Genomic DNA, 15,388 nt, shown 5'->3' on the forward strand with positions numbered 1-15,388 from the left:
TCAGCAAATCATGCATAATCCTCCACATCGTCACCATTTCCACCACCAGGTAAGTTGTGAGCCGATCGGGACATTTGAATGAAGTTCAACTGGTCAAGCGGACAGCTTCCTATTCAGTTTATTTGTGCACAAAAATGCCGATTTCCCTACCTAGTGCCCTTGCACGTGGTGTCGAAAGACATTCGAGATTCAGTCCCAGATATATGGCTTGTAGTGTTTTAGGGTGTTAAGAAAGACCGTCTGGTTGGATTAAAGTATTGGCACCCTTTCTCTATTTTTAGGTGTGTGGGCTTCACAAACCCCTGTCTTGCGCTCACTACTTTACCCGAGATGGAGAAAACCAGTGCGATACTCTAACATCACATGATAGATGCCTGGTGAGTGACAGATCGAAAGCGACGGATAGTCGGGTTATTTGTGCTAATAAAAAAAAATAAACGCCTACCTTACACAATTGCATTACGTGAATTAGCACAGTAGGTACTTTAAATCAGGAACTACTGAGACTAAACTCGCCACGCGGAGCAGCACTGAATGCTCAAAAACGAGCATAACTCAAGTCCTTTAGGTGAATAACTACACGCGCTATTTATCAGCACAAAATAATATCTTAATTCAAAAAGAAATAACTTGTCAGCAACGTGCTTTCTCTAAATATTTTCTGCTACAATCTAGCCTGAACTGACACGTAATATAATGGGATATCTAGGACAGCTGCATTTTTATAAAAAAAAATGCTCAGCTGAAAGCATCTCAGAAGGCTGCACTGTATGAAAACCTTCAACTCGGACAAGACTGGATGGCTTCTCTCCTCTAATTACAGCCTGAGTAGGCTGCATTTCATTGCATCATGTTTGTGCTACACCCCAAGCAAGCTGCAGCTTCTAATTCTTATTCTTTTTATTGCTCTCATATGGGACTTTTTATTGGATTTTGATTGGGGTTTTATTTGTGATAAGACTAATAATACATCACTGTTAGATGGATAGACTCATAAGTTTGCTTTTATTAGGTTCTCGATGAGGCTTAATGAGGAATAGACAGCTTTCAAATCAAAATGAAGACATTAGTAGTGCAAGCCTCAGGGAAATTAACTTCAGTGGTGTGTGTGTGTGTGTGTGCACGATGCATCATTTCAGGGGCATGCAATGCTATGCATAAGTAATGTCTCATTATTGTGTGGTAGCCTGGGAAAACTTCACCTTCACATAATGAAATTCTGACATTTTATATATATATATATTCAAAATATATGGTACCTGTCAAGCAATGGGATATATTGGGCAGCAAGTGAACAGTCAGTTCTTGAAGTTGATGTGTTGAAACCAGGAAAAATGGGCAAGCGTAAGGATCTGAGCGACTTTGACAAGGGACAAATTGTGGTGGCTAGATGACTGGGTCAGATCATCTTCAAAACAGCAGGTCTTGTGGGGTGTTCTCAGTATGCAGTGGTTAGTACCCACCAAAATTGGTCCATGGAAGGACAACCGGTGAACCGGAGACAGGGTCATGGGCGCCCAAGGCTCATTAAAGCGAGTGGGAGCAAAGGCTAGCCTGTCTGTTCTGATCGCATAGAAGCGCTACTGTAGCATAAATTGCTTAAATAGTTAATGCTGGCTCTGATAGAAAGAGGTCAGAACATCACAGCTTGCTGTGTATGGGGCTGTGTAGCTGTAAACCAGCCAGAATTCCCATGCTGACCCCCTGTCCACCATCGAAAGTGCCTGCAATGGGCATGTGAGCATTAGAACTGGACCATGGAGCAATGGAAGAAGTTGGCCTGGTCTGATGAATCCCTTTTTTTTTTTTTAAAACATCACATGGATGGCCAGGTGTGTGTGCGTCGATTACCTGAGGAAGAGATAGCACCAGGATGCTCTATGAGAAGAAGGCAAGATGGCGGAGGATGCTCTGGGGAAAAGTTTTGCCAGGAAACCTTGGGACATGAATGTCTCCTGGCATTCATGTGGATGTTACTTTGACACGTACTACTTATCTAAACATAATTGCAGGTCAAATACACATCTTCATGTTAACGGTATTCCCTAACTGCAGTGGCCTCTTTCAGCAGGATAATGTGCTTTTTGTCACACTGCAAAAAAAATTTCAGGAACAGTTTAAGGAACATGACTGAGTTCAAGGTGTTGGCTCGGCCTCAAAATTCCACAGATCTCAATCCAATCGAGCGTTTATGGGGGATGTCTTGGACAAACAAGTCCGATCCATGGAGGCTCCACCTTGCAACTTACAGGACTTAAAGGATCTGCTGCTAACGTCTTGGTGCCAGATAGAACAGCACACCTTCAGAGGTCTTGTTGAGTCCATGCCTCAAATGAACTGTTAACTGAAAAAGATGGACACTAAATATTTCCCCGTGTCTCCTGGATGTAGCACTTCCTGTATCGATCATGTTTTTGATTGGCTGGTGATGGTGAAGCGTGTCACTCGGTGCGACAAATTTTGATCTACAGTACGATCACTTGACGCATTACAAGTTAGGATGTGCCTACGGAGGGTCTGTGGTGCAAATAAACTTCTCTAAATGTATCTACTTCACACATATGATCGACTTCACACCATCAACCTTTTAACTGGTCAGCTTCAACTGCTCTTCAGATAACTCGGGCAAAAATAACACTTCATTTGGCTATTCACTTGCAAATACATTGCAAGGTATTGCTTTCAAATTTTCCACCTTTCATCTAGTAGATGTGGACAGTCAGCATAGGTGAATTAAGACTATAGGCTTCCTTTAAATCACTATGATTATCCAGACATCACACTGGGAAAGTGTGCGAGAGGTCAGCAAGTTTGTGCCAAATCTATAGGAGGTTAATGTAGCACGTCTGAACTCCAGCTGAAGCTGTAATTACTTAAAAACCCCGAACAGCTGGGCACCATGCTAACTGAATAGCAATCCAAAAACTAATCACAGATCTGGAGAAGTGGAGAGCGGAGAGCACACACTCCCATTCAGATGCAGTGGAGTGGCTGGCATGGCCTTTCACTGCTGGACTCAAGGCAGCTGTAACCCCGAGATTACAAAATGAGACTTTTGCAATCAGGACGGCGTGGACTCATGATTGCAAAGTTTGCATGAGCCAATTTGTATGAAAATGTAAGTGGTTAGGCTGATTTTGTTCAACAAATAAAATCAAAGAAATTGGCTGTCTCTGGCTTCCGAAATGGTAGAGTTGGTGGCTTTTCACCTGGATGGTGCGGCTTGGCAAAACAGTCGCTATTTCCACCACCAAGCAAGCCATGGTAGGATCGGTAGTCATGATGGAACCGAAGTACTCATGCTGAATTGGTGTCCCTCTCGGTGCACAATTTTCAAATAATGAACATTGTTCCCACAAAAATAAAATATTTGTTGTTTTGAATAAAAGCTCCACAAAGAAACAGTAAGTGATTAACAGCTATAAAATGACGTTCACAAATATTTTGGGAGTGCACAACCTTATTTGCCGTGTCATGAGTTTGTGAAATCAGATGCTTTTATTTGTAGATCACTCCATTTATTGATTACATGGCTTTTGTTCATTGATGCCTATGTTACTCGAACCAATCAACAAGCACCAGGGAGGGACTTCTGCAAATATCATTTGGAAATGTAGATGACCTCATTACTGTGAAATGTACTGGTATGTGACAGTAAGATTACATATTTCATTCATTTATTTCAAAATAAAACTATTGACTGGATCAGTTATTTCTCAATTTAAGTATCTTTTTGTTTTTGTTTTTTTTCCAAAAATGTTAATTATATTTTGGTGGCTTAAGGGTTAGCATGTTTCCCTCACACCTCCAGGGTTGCGGGTTCAACTCCCACTTCCGCCGTGTGTGTGTGTGTGTGTGGAGTTTGTATGGCCTCCCCGTGCTTTGTGGGTTTCCTGTGGATACCCCCGCTTCCTCTGGGAGTGCAAAGACATGTGTTGTCGGCTGATTGGCATCGCTAAATTGTTCACAGTGTGTGAATGTGTGTGTAACTGTGACCTGCGATGGGTTGGCCCAGGGTGTCCCCCACCTTGTGCTCCGAGTCCCCTGGGATTGGTTCCCTGCAAACCACTGTAGGATAAGCTTGTTAAGCAATTTCCTTTTATTTTAAAATTTTGCAAGTATGAAAATCTTTCTGAAAGTATCTGACACATGACATACTCCATGTGAAAGCTGCAGATGTCCGTCTCAATCGGACTATACAGTATATCTGCTCTGGTTGGTTAGACTAATGTTATATGAACGTTGTAATGATGTATCGTAGTACTCTAGGGGCTTACTGAAAAGTTGTCTGATTACCTAGAGAAGGTCCAGCCAATGAATAAAAAAGCACACGATTGTAGATTGAGTCAACATGAGGAATGTTGATTCCTCATGCTGTGCACTTGAAAAATATTTATGTACCAAGTAGTTATTTGTCAATTACAAAACGCAAAAAAAAATGTCTATCTTCATTTATTTATTTATTTATAATTGTATGTTTGTAATTCTCTTTCAAATGGCAAAGAAAAATGTGATGAAATGCCCTCTAGGCTTCCTCTATGTACAAGTGAACATGTGTGTCCTCTAGGTTGCCCTTTCAGTGGGGGACAAAATGAGATGCAGGGTCTTATAGGTGCCACTAGTTGCAAGAAAACATAATGAAATGCCCTCTAGGCTTACCCTGCACACATGGAAATATGACCAATGGCCCTAATGGGTGCCCTTCCAGTGGAGAAAATATAGTGTCCTATAGGCTCCACTATGCGCAAGAAAACATGATGACGTGCCTTCTAGGGTGCGTAAATGTCGTCAAGTGCCCTGTAGGCTCTACTACATGCAAGAAAATGAGATGAAGTGCCTTCTAGGTGTTCCTGTATGTGACAAAAAAGTGCCCTCCAGGGTGCATTTGTAGTAGAAAAGTTACTACTATAGAGGTAACCCCCTCCAGGTGCCCCTGTTTTCCCCCCACTGTGTGTACAGTAAGAGATGCCCTTTTTGATGTGTTTTTTTTTTTTTTTTTTGCCCCTGCCCCCAGACAGCCTATATTCACCCCTGCCTATACTCTTCTTGCCTGGGTACTATATAAGAAATGTGTGTATGATGTTTATTTAACTGGTCTGTGATATAAAAGACAAATACTACAATTGGGAAGACGTTGACTAAACGTTTTATCCACTAACACCTGATTAATGACAGTCAGCCAATGAATACATTTTTCCAATATGTCTAAAGTTATAAATAGAGGAATCTTAAGAACATCCCTTAACGGTGATGGAAAAACAGCATGCTGACATTTTCCCAATTAGCAGACAAGGGGTGTGTGTGTGTGTGTGTGTGTGTGTGTCTGTGCGGGATCAATATATCACATGAATTCATATCAGAAAGGTCTTTTGCTATAAAAGTGCTGCTCGAGCAAGTGATTCACAGAACCTGACACAGAATCTGCTGAAAAATCCTTCAGCCACATGTTTATTGCTGAACACTATGAGCAGTATGATCAATGTTGACCGGTCTAGATAAGTTCCCCTGATCAGATAAATGAACTAAATCGGATTTTGTGAACTACTGAAATGTTTAATTTATCTCGCTTCACAGTCAGAGCCAGATTTTTTTTTTTATCGTCATTAATTGTTAACTCTTATTTCTCTGTGTTTAATACTAAATGTCTAACCCAACAAAACAGAACCACAAATGGCCGCCTTCTTCTTCTTCTTCTTCTTCCTCTTCTTCTTCTTTTTTTTTTTTAAATCAGTTGGTTCCAAATTCACTGCAGTAATATTTTATCATTTGTCCTCATTTTGAGAGACCTAATTTCTGAGGAATGGATCTTTTTTATTATTATTTCTTGCGTAAAATGGTTGAAACGGGTTTATGCAGTTTTATCATCTGCCCTTCAGCTGTATTTATCTGCTCACTCACTATTCCTAAGGTGACTTTCAGGTTTAATAAATCGCACTGTGGTTTGATAACATCCATGAAAAATTTCCATGAACGTAACCTCTAGTTGTGGTTTCAATTCCAAATTATATTGCCTTTTAGAAAACCTTACATTCGTCAGGGATGTTTGTAAATATATCTAGTAAATACATTTCCCTGCACAGGTTTTTCAATTGAAAGGGTTGGTGGAAAGCCTGTTAGATGTTATAAATGTTACTTACATGCGACTGGACATATTATTATGTGAAGTTTCCCAACGAAATGCTGCTTAAATATCGTTCGTTCACATTGAGGGTCGAGGCTTCATGACTAAATGTCTTAATCACGTAAATTGTCAGACAGTATAACATTATAAATCCCAACATAACCATCTAGTTCAACAAACTGCACTGTCTGCAATTCATTTCATCAAGATGTGTTTGAGCAGAAAATTCACAAAGCTGTGTTGTACTTTGGATATGCAAGACTAAACTCGTCAGTGTGGTTATATGTTATTCTGGCAGCACTTCCGTATTTCAATTTCAAGCAGCACTGCGTTGAGTTGCATTATTAACCCATCCTGCCAAATACCTCATGCTCGTCACATCATTAGAGTCGACTGACGTGATAAACGAAATGAGATTTCATAGCTGCTGTGTAAATGAGCAGCAGGGGGGAGTAATTAAATAATTGATTTTTTAATAATTATATATATATATATATATATATATATATATATATATATATATATATATATATATATTTATTTATTTTTTTACATTTTTAACCAAACACCAACTGCATGAAGAAACAGATTGGATTTTTTTTTTTTAAATAATAAATTCCATATTTTACCGTTAAGTGAAATATGCAGCCACAAACGCACAGTGCCAGCCACTTTTGCTCCCAAAAATATGTGTTTGTTTGTTTGTTTTTTCTCACACTTGCACAATTCTAGGCAACAGATCTGCTTTCTGAAACCATTTGGGTAATTCCCTAGTAAACGTTCATCTAAGAAGTATCTTTAACCATTCAAAAAATGTTAAGACATCTCAGGCAACGATATTTCAGAAGTGTTTGTTTGCTGGGATTGGTGCTGCACTTCCAGTACCAGCATTAAATCCTCATTCCAACTGAGAAACATGGTGGTGGGAGCATGACTGACTGGGGCTGCTTAAAGTTACATTTATATTTGTGGCATTTGGCAGATGCCCTTATCCAGAGCGACTTACAGAAGTGCTTTGTAGTCTCTATCAATAATTGCATCCTGATACTGGTTAACTAGGTCACAGGCTAATAATACCATCAGTCTAAAAACTCTGTTTGGGAGGTAATATAGTAAGAAACACATGGTTTACACTTTTTTTATTTTAATGAAAAGGGCTAATTTAGGAAGAGGTAGGTCTTTAGGCGTGCCAGTGAGTTTAGACATCTATGGCAAGTTCATTCCACCACCCAGGTGCCAGAACAGTGAAGAGTCTTGAAGCATGCCTTACTTATGTCTTGAGAGATGGTGGGACCGGTCGAGCGGTGCTCGAGGATCGGAGGGAGTGTGGTGCAGTGTGGGGTGTGATAAGTGATTTGAGGTAAGTGGGTGCTGGTGCATTTTTGGCTTTGTAGGTGAGCATCAGTGTTTGAAATCTGATGGGGGCAGCTACAGGAAGCCAGTGGAGGGAGCGTAGAAATGGGGTGGTGTGGGAGAAGTTAGGACAGTTGCAGAGGTCGATTGGTGCTCAGAGGAAGACCTGCCAGGAGTGAGTTGCAGTAATCCAGTCTTGAAATGACAAGAGACTGAACCAGCACTTGAGTGGATAGAAATGGACGAATATTGTGAAGGAGAAATCGACATGAGCGTGTCAGATTAGCAATGTGTGAGGAAAAGGACAGTCGACTGTATATGGTTACACCAAGGTTGTGTGAAGTAACCGAAGATGGGATCAGAGAGTAGTCCAGGGAGATCACAAGATCCTGACATGGGGATGAATCAGCTGGGATGAACAGCAGTTCAGTTTAGCTGGGATTAAGTTTCAGATGATGAGCTGCCATCCTTGATGAGATGTCTGCCAGATATGCTGAGATCTGAGCAGAAACAAGAGGATCTGAGGGACGGAAAGAGACGACGAGTTGAGTGTCATCCGCATAACAGTGGTATGAAGATATGACCTCACCAAGAGATCGTCGAAGCTGTATTCAGTATGTTTATTTGGAAGCTGTAATCAGATACCGGCTTGGGAAATGTCCTCATTGTGGTCATGTGTTTCCATTCTTTGTTTTAATTGAATAATAATAATAATCCCATATTTTAATGTGTTCTCAGACCTTTGGACCCCATTGTACATGCAAAAGGCGAACATACCTAAACAGATCCCAGGAAATCCTCTTAGAGCCTGCCTTACTTCTGAATCTGTTTGCATTTCTCATGATGTGGTTGCATTCGTAAAAACCTCTGGGTTATGTAATATTTATGTACCAGCTCCATATTCAAAGCGGATGTAACTGAATGCTGTTCTCCAGTTTTGGATAAAGGTACACAGAGAACTTTGGGTACCTGTGAGACCAGTGGCTCAGGTGAGCGCAACAGTGCAGGTTATAAATCATTCAGAGTGAGACTTAGACTCAGCGCTTGGTTAGCCAACCAGGTCTCAAATCGTACTTCATTATGCTGCAGATTTTCACCTCAGCTCCAGGGAAATGCTGCATTTTCTCTTTACAGTACAGGAGTATGGACACCTTCAACTTTAACGAGAGGTTTTTAATTGCCTGGTTGTTTGGTTTAGTTGCAGTTGAATACATTATGAGTTTCAGGACAATATTTAATTGTCCATCATTACAGAATTTAATCGCCCACCGTTTGTATCATGCATAAATATTTTATGCTATTTGGCTTTACGTTTTTATTTTTACACACTGTGTCTTCTCAAAAATCTGGATGACTGTTCATTTTCAGAGATGAAGAGGATGTCAGCAGAAAATTCTCATGAGCTGTGAAAAACCTGACGAACATTCATTTTGATTGGAATGACTTTGCTTCATCAATATTATAGCGTACAGTGAGACTAGAAGCTGTTACAGCTGAATTAAAATGTTTATTGCTTCATAATAAATAGCACAACACATTCATTTTACATTTTGGAGAGAGAGCATATTGTCCACTTGGAATCGGGTCCATAAATTATGCAAGGGGTTCAATAATACATGAATATTTATCAATTTTAAATACAAAAGTTTGAAGATTTCCTGAGCTACTGTATATTAAACATTTGGCTCCATACAGTTATTCATTAATAATATGGATGTTAATAATGATGATGATGTTTTTTTGTTTGTTTGTTTGTTTTTAAATAAAAGAATTTTTTTTAAAAAGTGAATTTTAGAAATGTGTTTAAATTCACAAACTATTCATAAAAACGCATGTAAAGGCATATTTTTTTCCCAAAATTTTTTCATTTATGTTAAAGTTTTGCAATAATTAAAAATAGTTTCATTAATTTATATAGCACCATTCGCTTTTTAATAGAGCAAACAAATGTTTGTTTGTTTTTTAATCCAATAGCAAAAGACATTCATCTCAACGTTATAGTAATATTTAGCTATTGTAAAACAAATAAAAATAAATTTAAAAAAAGAGAGAGAGAGCGAGAGAGTGAGAGAGAGAGACAATTACCTCATCATGACCTGCTCTCAGAATCACTTAAAGTTCCCACGAAATGGCTTCGGAGCCGTGATTTGATTCTGTATCTTGACGTATTTCCTTCTAAAACATGAAATCAGTGTGTGTACAAATGTTTGACTGATTTAAATTACAGCCAGTAGCATTTAAGATACTCCACACCATTGAATTTAAGCGAAATTGACAGCAGCATGGCGAACCAGCTAAATATGGAGGGAAAAAAAGGGGTTTTAATGAGAGCTTTTTCCAACTACTACTAGTGACAAGCTATTGAAATGTTGCTGCTGCGAATGAGCAAACTACTAACTGCTCCTGTTGCTAACAAGCTAATAAATTGCTAGTGTAGAGCAAGACCCGCAGCAAGAGTGGGACATGTGTTTCTAGACATCGTTTAATTGAATGAACATAAGGATTAGCACATATGCATCGAAAACAATTCTGCACGTTCCCCAGAATGACGAACTATAAAATTAAACCTCCAGAACTATAAAACGCAATATATAATACATAGTGCCCATAACACTACGAGACACATGCAAAAGCTAAACACAAATCACTAACCAATACAAAGCCAGAGTTACACTGTAATGTGCAAAAGTGGGATGATCGTGCCTAGAGAGCTAGAAAATTGTGAACAAATTTGCTTAGTATGTTTTGATATTTATATTGAGGAAGATATAACTGCTTCCTAGGATACCATGAAGTGATTATTTACTGATGATTGCAGTGATGTAGTTTAACTGTCTATGGGATGACAAAGTGAAAATTTAAGAGGCGATTCTGAATTGTATTCAAGATTACTAAGCCAGCCTGTGAGGAGCTTCTTTTTGTAAAGCAATGGATATTGTTGGCTGTAAAAACACTCGATTAAAGGTTTAAATTAAAAATGACTCCAGCCAAATAATAATTCTGTCTTTCTTGTTAGCACTGAGTAATTAGCACATGCATGGACATAACGAACCATGGTTTAATCAGACAACTCCTGGGAAGATCAGGGCTCCCACCAAACCCCCCCCCCCCCCCCCCCCCCTGCTCACCCCCCTTCCCCTCAGTTGTTTTTCCTTTGGCTGTTAGCACAGTTTCCTCCAAAAAATAAATAATAAGGTCGGCAATTTCAACTCGAGCAGGAAGTCTCGGCTCACTCGGCCAGAAGCTGCTTGTCAGCACCCACCTCAAAGCAGGAAGTCAGATCAAAGCCTCCGGAGTGTCCTGAGTGGACACACAGATGCACACATCCAAGGACGCTTCATGTAATTGCAAGTAGTTTTGAGGGCAAGAGCTGGACCCAGTGAAGTGGAAGAATGCCTTGGGCAGAAACATGCATGTAATAAAACACAAATCACAATCTCTATCACTGTTGCTAACTTGTTGCAGGAGAATGTCTCTAGTGCATGGTGCTAAAGTTGCTAGAAGTTGCCAGATGATGTCATAAATGAATGGCATATTTATTTCTGCTTGTTGGCCATTTTCATATTGAAATGTATTACTTGGAGAACACATGGAACTGAAAATATTGTGAACAAAGGAAAAAAATTGCATGGGTGAATAAATAATTGTGATCAGAGATTTGGTGTTTGGGAACAATGCTGATCAGTGATTACTGATCACAGGGGAGGGGTGTTTCCCTCTTTTTCCCCCCTCACTTTTAAATCGCTTATGAATGCCCGTGCGGCCGAGGGCATTTTACTTTCGCTTTCAAATGAGCAGCAAGTTCTGTAAGAGTTCTGTAAGGCCTTAATAGTTTCCTGTAAGAAGAAAGGTTGTGGATGCCTATGAGTCTGGCAAGGGTTTTAAAAAGATCTCCAAATTATTTGAAATACATCATTCCACTGTAAGGGAAATCATCTACAAGTGGCACAGATTTCAAATGACTGCCAATTAGTCCAGGACCAGCCAGCCCAGCAAATTCAGCCAAGGAACAGACCACCTGATGCAAAAAGTCTCCAAGAACCCCAACATTTCATCACAGGATCTGCTAGTTGGTGTCAAAGTGCATGCTTCTACAATCAGAAAGAGATTGAGAAATTTGACCTGCATGGGAGGCGTGCCAGGAAAAAGTCTTTGCAAGACTACAGTTTGCCAAAGAGCATATAGGCAAAGACCAGGCCTTTTGGAATAATGTGCTCTGGACAGACGAATCAAAGATAGAGTTGTTTGGCCACAGTAACAGCAGACATGTCTGGCACAGACCAAAGACAGCTTTTCAGAAGAAGCACCTCATACCAACTGTGAAGCACGGTGGTGGAAATGTTAAGGTTTGGGGTTGCTTCTCTGACTCAGGTACTGGAGAGCTTTCATTCACTGATGAATTCTGCATCATATCAAAGAGTGATTGAAGATAATGTGAGGCCATCTGTCTGAAAGCTGAAGTTAAACCAAAAGTGGACCTTTCAACAGGATAATGAGCCTAAGCACACTAGCAAATCCACCAAGGAATGGCTCAAAAAGAAGAAATGGAGGGTTATGGAACGGCCTAGTCAAAGTCTGGATTTTGAATCCCATTCAAATGTTGTGGGGGGATTTCCCCCCCCCCCCCCCTTTCTCTTGCAACAGAAAGAATCATGCATGGAAGAGTGGTCAAAAATTCCAACAAGCCTGGTGGACAATTCTGCAAAAATACAAAGTTGTGTACGTACTTTTTCCACAAAAGAAATCGCATCTATTGATATTTCTGTTAGATAAATTATTGAAAAAGCTCATTTTCCTTGTGGTTTGGTTCAACTTCAACTTTGTCCAAATATGTCAAAAAAGTCAACAATTTCCATGGGGTGTACTTATTTTTTTTTTCCACGAGTGTACAATGTATAAAGCACAAACAGTCTCAGAAAAAAAGTCATAAACTGTACCATCACAAATCCTGGGGTGAGACCCTCAGGAGAACATCTTTTGTAGTGTATTTTATCTTTAAACTTAAAATATGGTCCAAACCGAGAGGGAAGGGATTCGGCATAATCCAAAAGCGTAATGCTTGATGTGTCCCACCTGAGACCTTGTTCCTGTTCCTGATTTATGTTTTTGTCTCTCTCCACTGAGCAGAGTGCATGTGGGCAGAGTGTTTGCTGATGACATACTGCACCAAATTTAGAGACGCTGGCAGGTTTACGGACTAACATCTGTAGCACGATGCACATTACAGTTGTATATTACCTCAAATGTCCAGCTGTTTAAAAGTGGTCCATTAGCCGGTGTAGTGTTTTATCCACTCCTAGGTGACCTGGGGTTTTAATGAGTTGCATAGGAAAGTAGCTTTTGGCAGTACGTTGTCTGAGTGTTCTGACTCACTATATAAATTCTATTCTGGATAATCGCAAAATTAGTCCAAACTGGTGTAAACCCCACCCTGTACGCTTTGGCCATCAGTTTTCTGATTGGAAAGTGATTCCATAAAGTATCATCGTATTCCAGCAGAACGTCTGAGTGCTTCCACATGTCTTGTTCTGGGTTCTCCATGTTGATTAGTGACTGGATGATGAGAACAAGAGGACTTTACTCCATTATTCCGTGGCCTTTATTGTAAGAGTAGCTCCTGGAATTTGGCACCAGTGTAAAATATTCAGTTCTCTCCTCCAAGAATACAGCAGATAGATGGTCTGCACTTATATAGCGCTTTTATCCAAAGTGCTTTACACTGCGTCTTATTCACACACACACACACACACACACACACTCGCACACCAATGGTAGCAGAGCCGCCATGCAAGGCGCTAACTTGCCATCGGGAGCAACTTGGGGTTCAGTCTCTTGCCCAAGGGCACTTCGGCATGTGGAGTCACGTGGGCCGGGAATCGAACCTCCAACCCTACGATTAGTGGACAACCCGCTCTACCACCTGATCCACAGCCAGATTTTATATATATATATAATTTATTTTTTTAATTACCAGATTACTAAAGTACACTTAGTCTGCATTCTTTACCATTGGCCTTGCCGTCTTTTGCATTGACCCGACTAGTCAACATCCCAACAGAATCAACTACCGAATGTATTAGTCGACTAGCCTACAGACTTTGGATTGAGGTCCACTCAAACAGCCTCTTCAAGCTACTCAGAACTGCATGGTTTTGTAGGATTATTAACATAACTACACACATGCTGACACCACGCTTCAACAGTCTGATGAATGATACATGCACTCACGAGAACTTAAAGCTGAAGTACAGCACCTTCTCTCCTTTTCACTCCTTCCAGTTCTTTCTGTGCTGCTGTCTTTCTCTGTTATTCTCTCTCTCTCTCTCTCTCTCTCTCTCTGTGGATCTCTTGCTCTGTCATTTTTAATGCCCTTCTTCTCGTATTGCTAGACAAAGATAAAACAGCAAGATTCTCAGAAAGATTGGGTACTTTGAAGCCAAACACAGAACAACAGACTTGAGAGGGAAAAAATGATTCCCCTTTGTGCATCAGGAGACTTGAAAGACAGAAAGAAAGTTCAGTAGCGGACGACTGACCGTACATGCAACAGCTTTGTATGTTCATTATCAGAGTGTCCCGATGGGTTTATTACTTCTATCCTTTGAACGTCTTCAACAGAGGGTAGAGAAATGCTGCTGGTAAATTATTCATGCACTTCTTGCTTGGATTGTCAACAGTTCAAATGGAACTTTTCGTCCGCATATTAAACGCTGCTCTAAAACGTGACTGCACTATGATTCTCCTAACAGAAAGGATGAGGGGGGGAAAAAGTCATAATGCAGTGCCAAAGTGCTGAAAGATTGTTTTTCAATTTCTGAAATTCTTACCTATGCAGGTTATTGGCAGAGGGAATCATTCCTGGCCCTGACAAGAGATTGATTTCATTTTGCGTTGACAGTAGCTTGACTCAACCTGATTTTTTTTTTTTAATATTGCAAGTATGGATGAATGATGAATTATATTCAGTGACATGCATAATATGCCTTCCTTGCCTCACTTAAACAGCTGGGGAGATCCATACTGTACTGTGTATCACAGCATGGTTGAATTCTCAAAGCAGATCTGTAAGATGTTCCGGCTTTAACATGAAAGGTTAATATTTAAGGTTCTCGTTCTAATATGTTATTGTTTGTACAGTAACGGCTTATACACCGGGACTTGTATGGCAGATGCTTCACATAATCCAAGAACTAAGTAATGAACAAAAACATTGAAAATAACAACAATGAAAAATTAAAAAGCAAGAAGAATCTATAATCCTTCATGTGGCAATTTACAATTTTTTTTTTCTTCTTTTAGTTTTTAAAAAACATTTTTAGAAGTAAGTGTCTGCACTTTGTAACATGGTTCTTTCTAAAGTTGTATTGCATGGGTGTATATATATATATATATATGACTTGTTATATCAACTTATTTAATTACTTTAAATAACTTAATGCCTCATTATTATTAATATTATTATTATTTTTATTCAATGTTTAACACGCCACTTCAACATTTTTTCCTCACTTGCAGTTCATGGCTTCTTTTTAGCTTCATGTTTTTCTTCAAAGAGTGTGTGTCTGACGCAAATGAATGTTACTGTCATTTCACATTACTGGCCCCACTCCCAGGCTAAATGAAGTATGGTAATCAAATCCCCAGCCTGTCTCGTGCCTGAGTTCTGATTGGCCGCTGGTGAGTGATGAAAAAGTCCCGGAGCTTTTATCACACACAGGAAAGCTCAGGCAGCCTGATAAATGTTTCATAAAGTCCATTTTCTATCCCCAACTCTAAACCAAAGCCTTTTTTTTTTGCCACTGCGACAAGACGAGCTGATGGTGAAAGTGATCCGGCAAGGATTTTAAATGTGCTTTTATTAGTGAACATGACTAGAGCTGAAAACCTCTCCACTGTGAGGAGTATTTTATTTTT

Source organism: Ictalurus punctatus, chromosome 25, assembly GCF_001660625.3.
Source record: "Ictalurus punctatus breed USDA103 chromosome 25, Coco_2.0, whole genome shotgun sequence".
Taxonomy (NCBI): domain Eukaryota; kingdom Metazoa; phylum Chordata; class Actinopteri; order Siluriformes; family Ictaluridae; genus Ictalurus; species Ictalurus punctatus.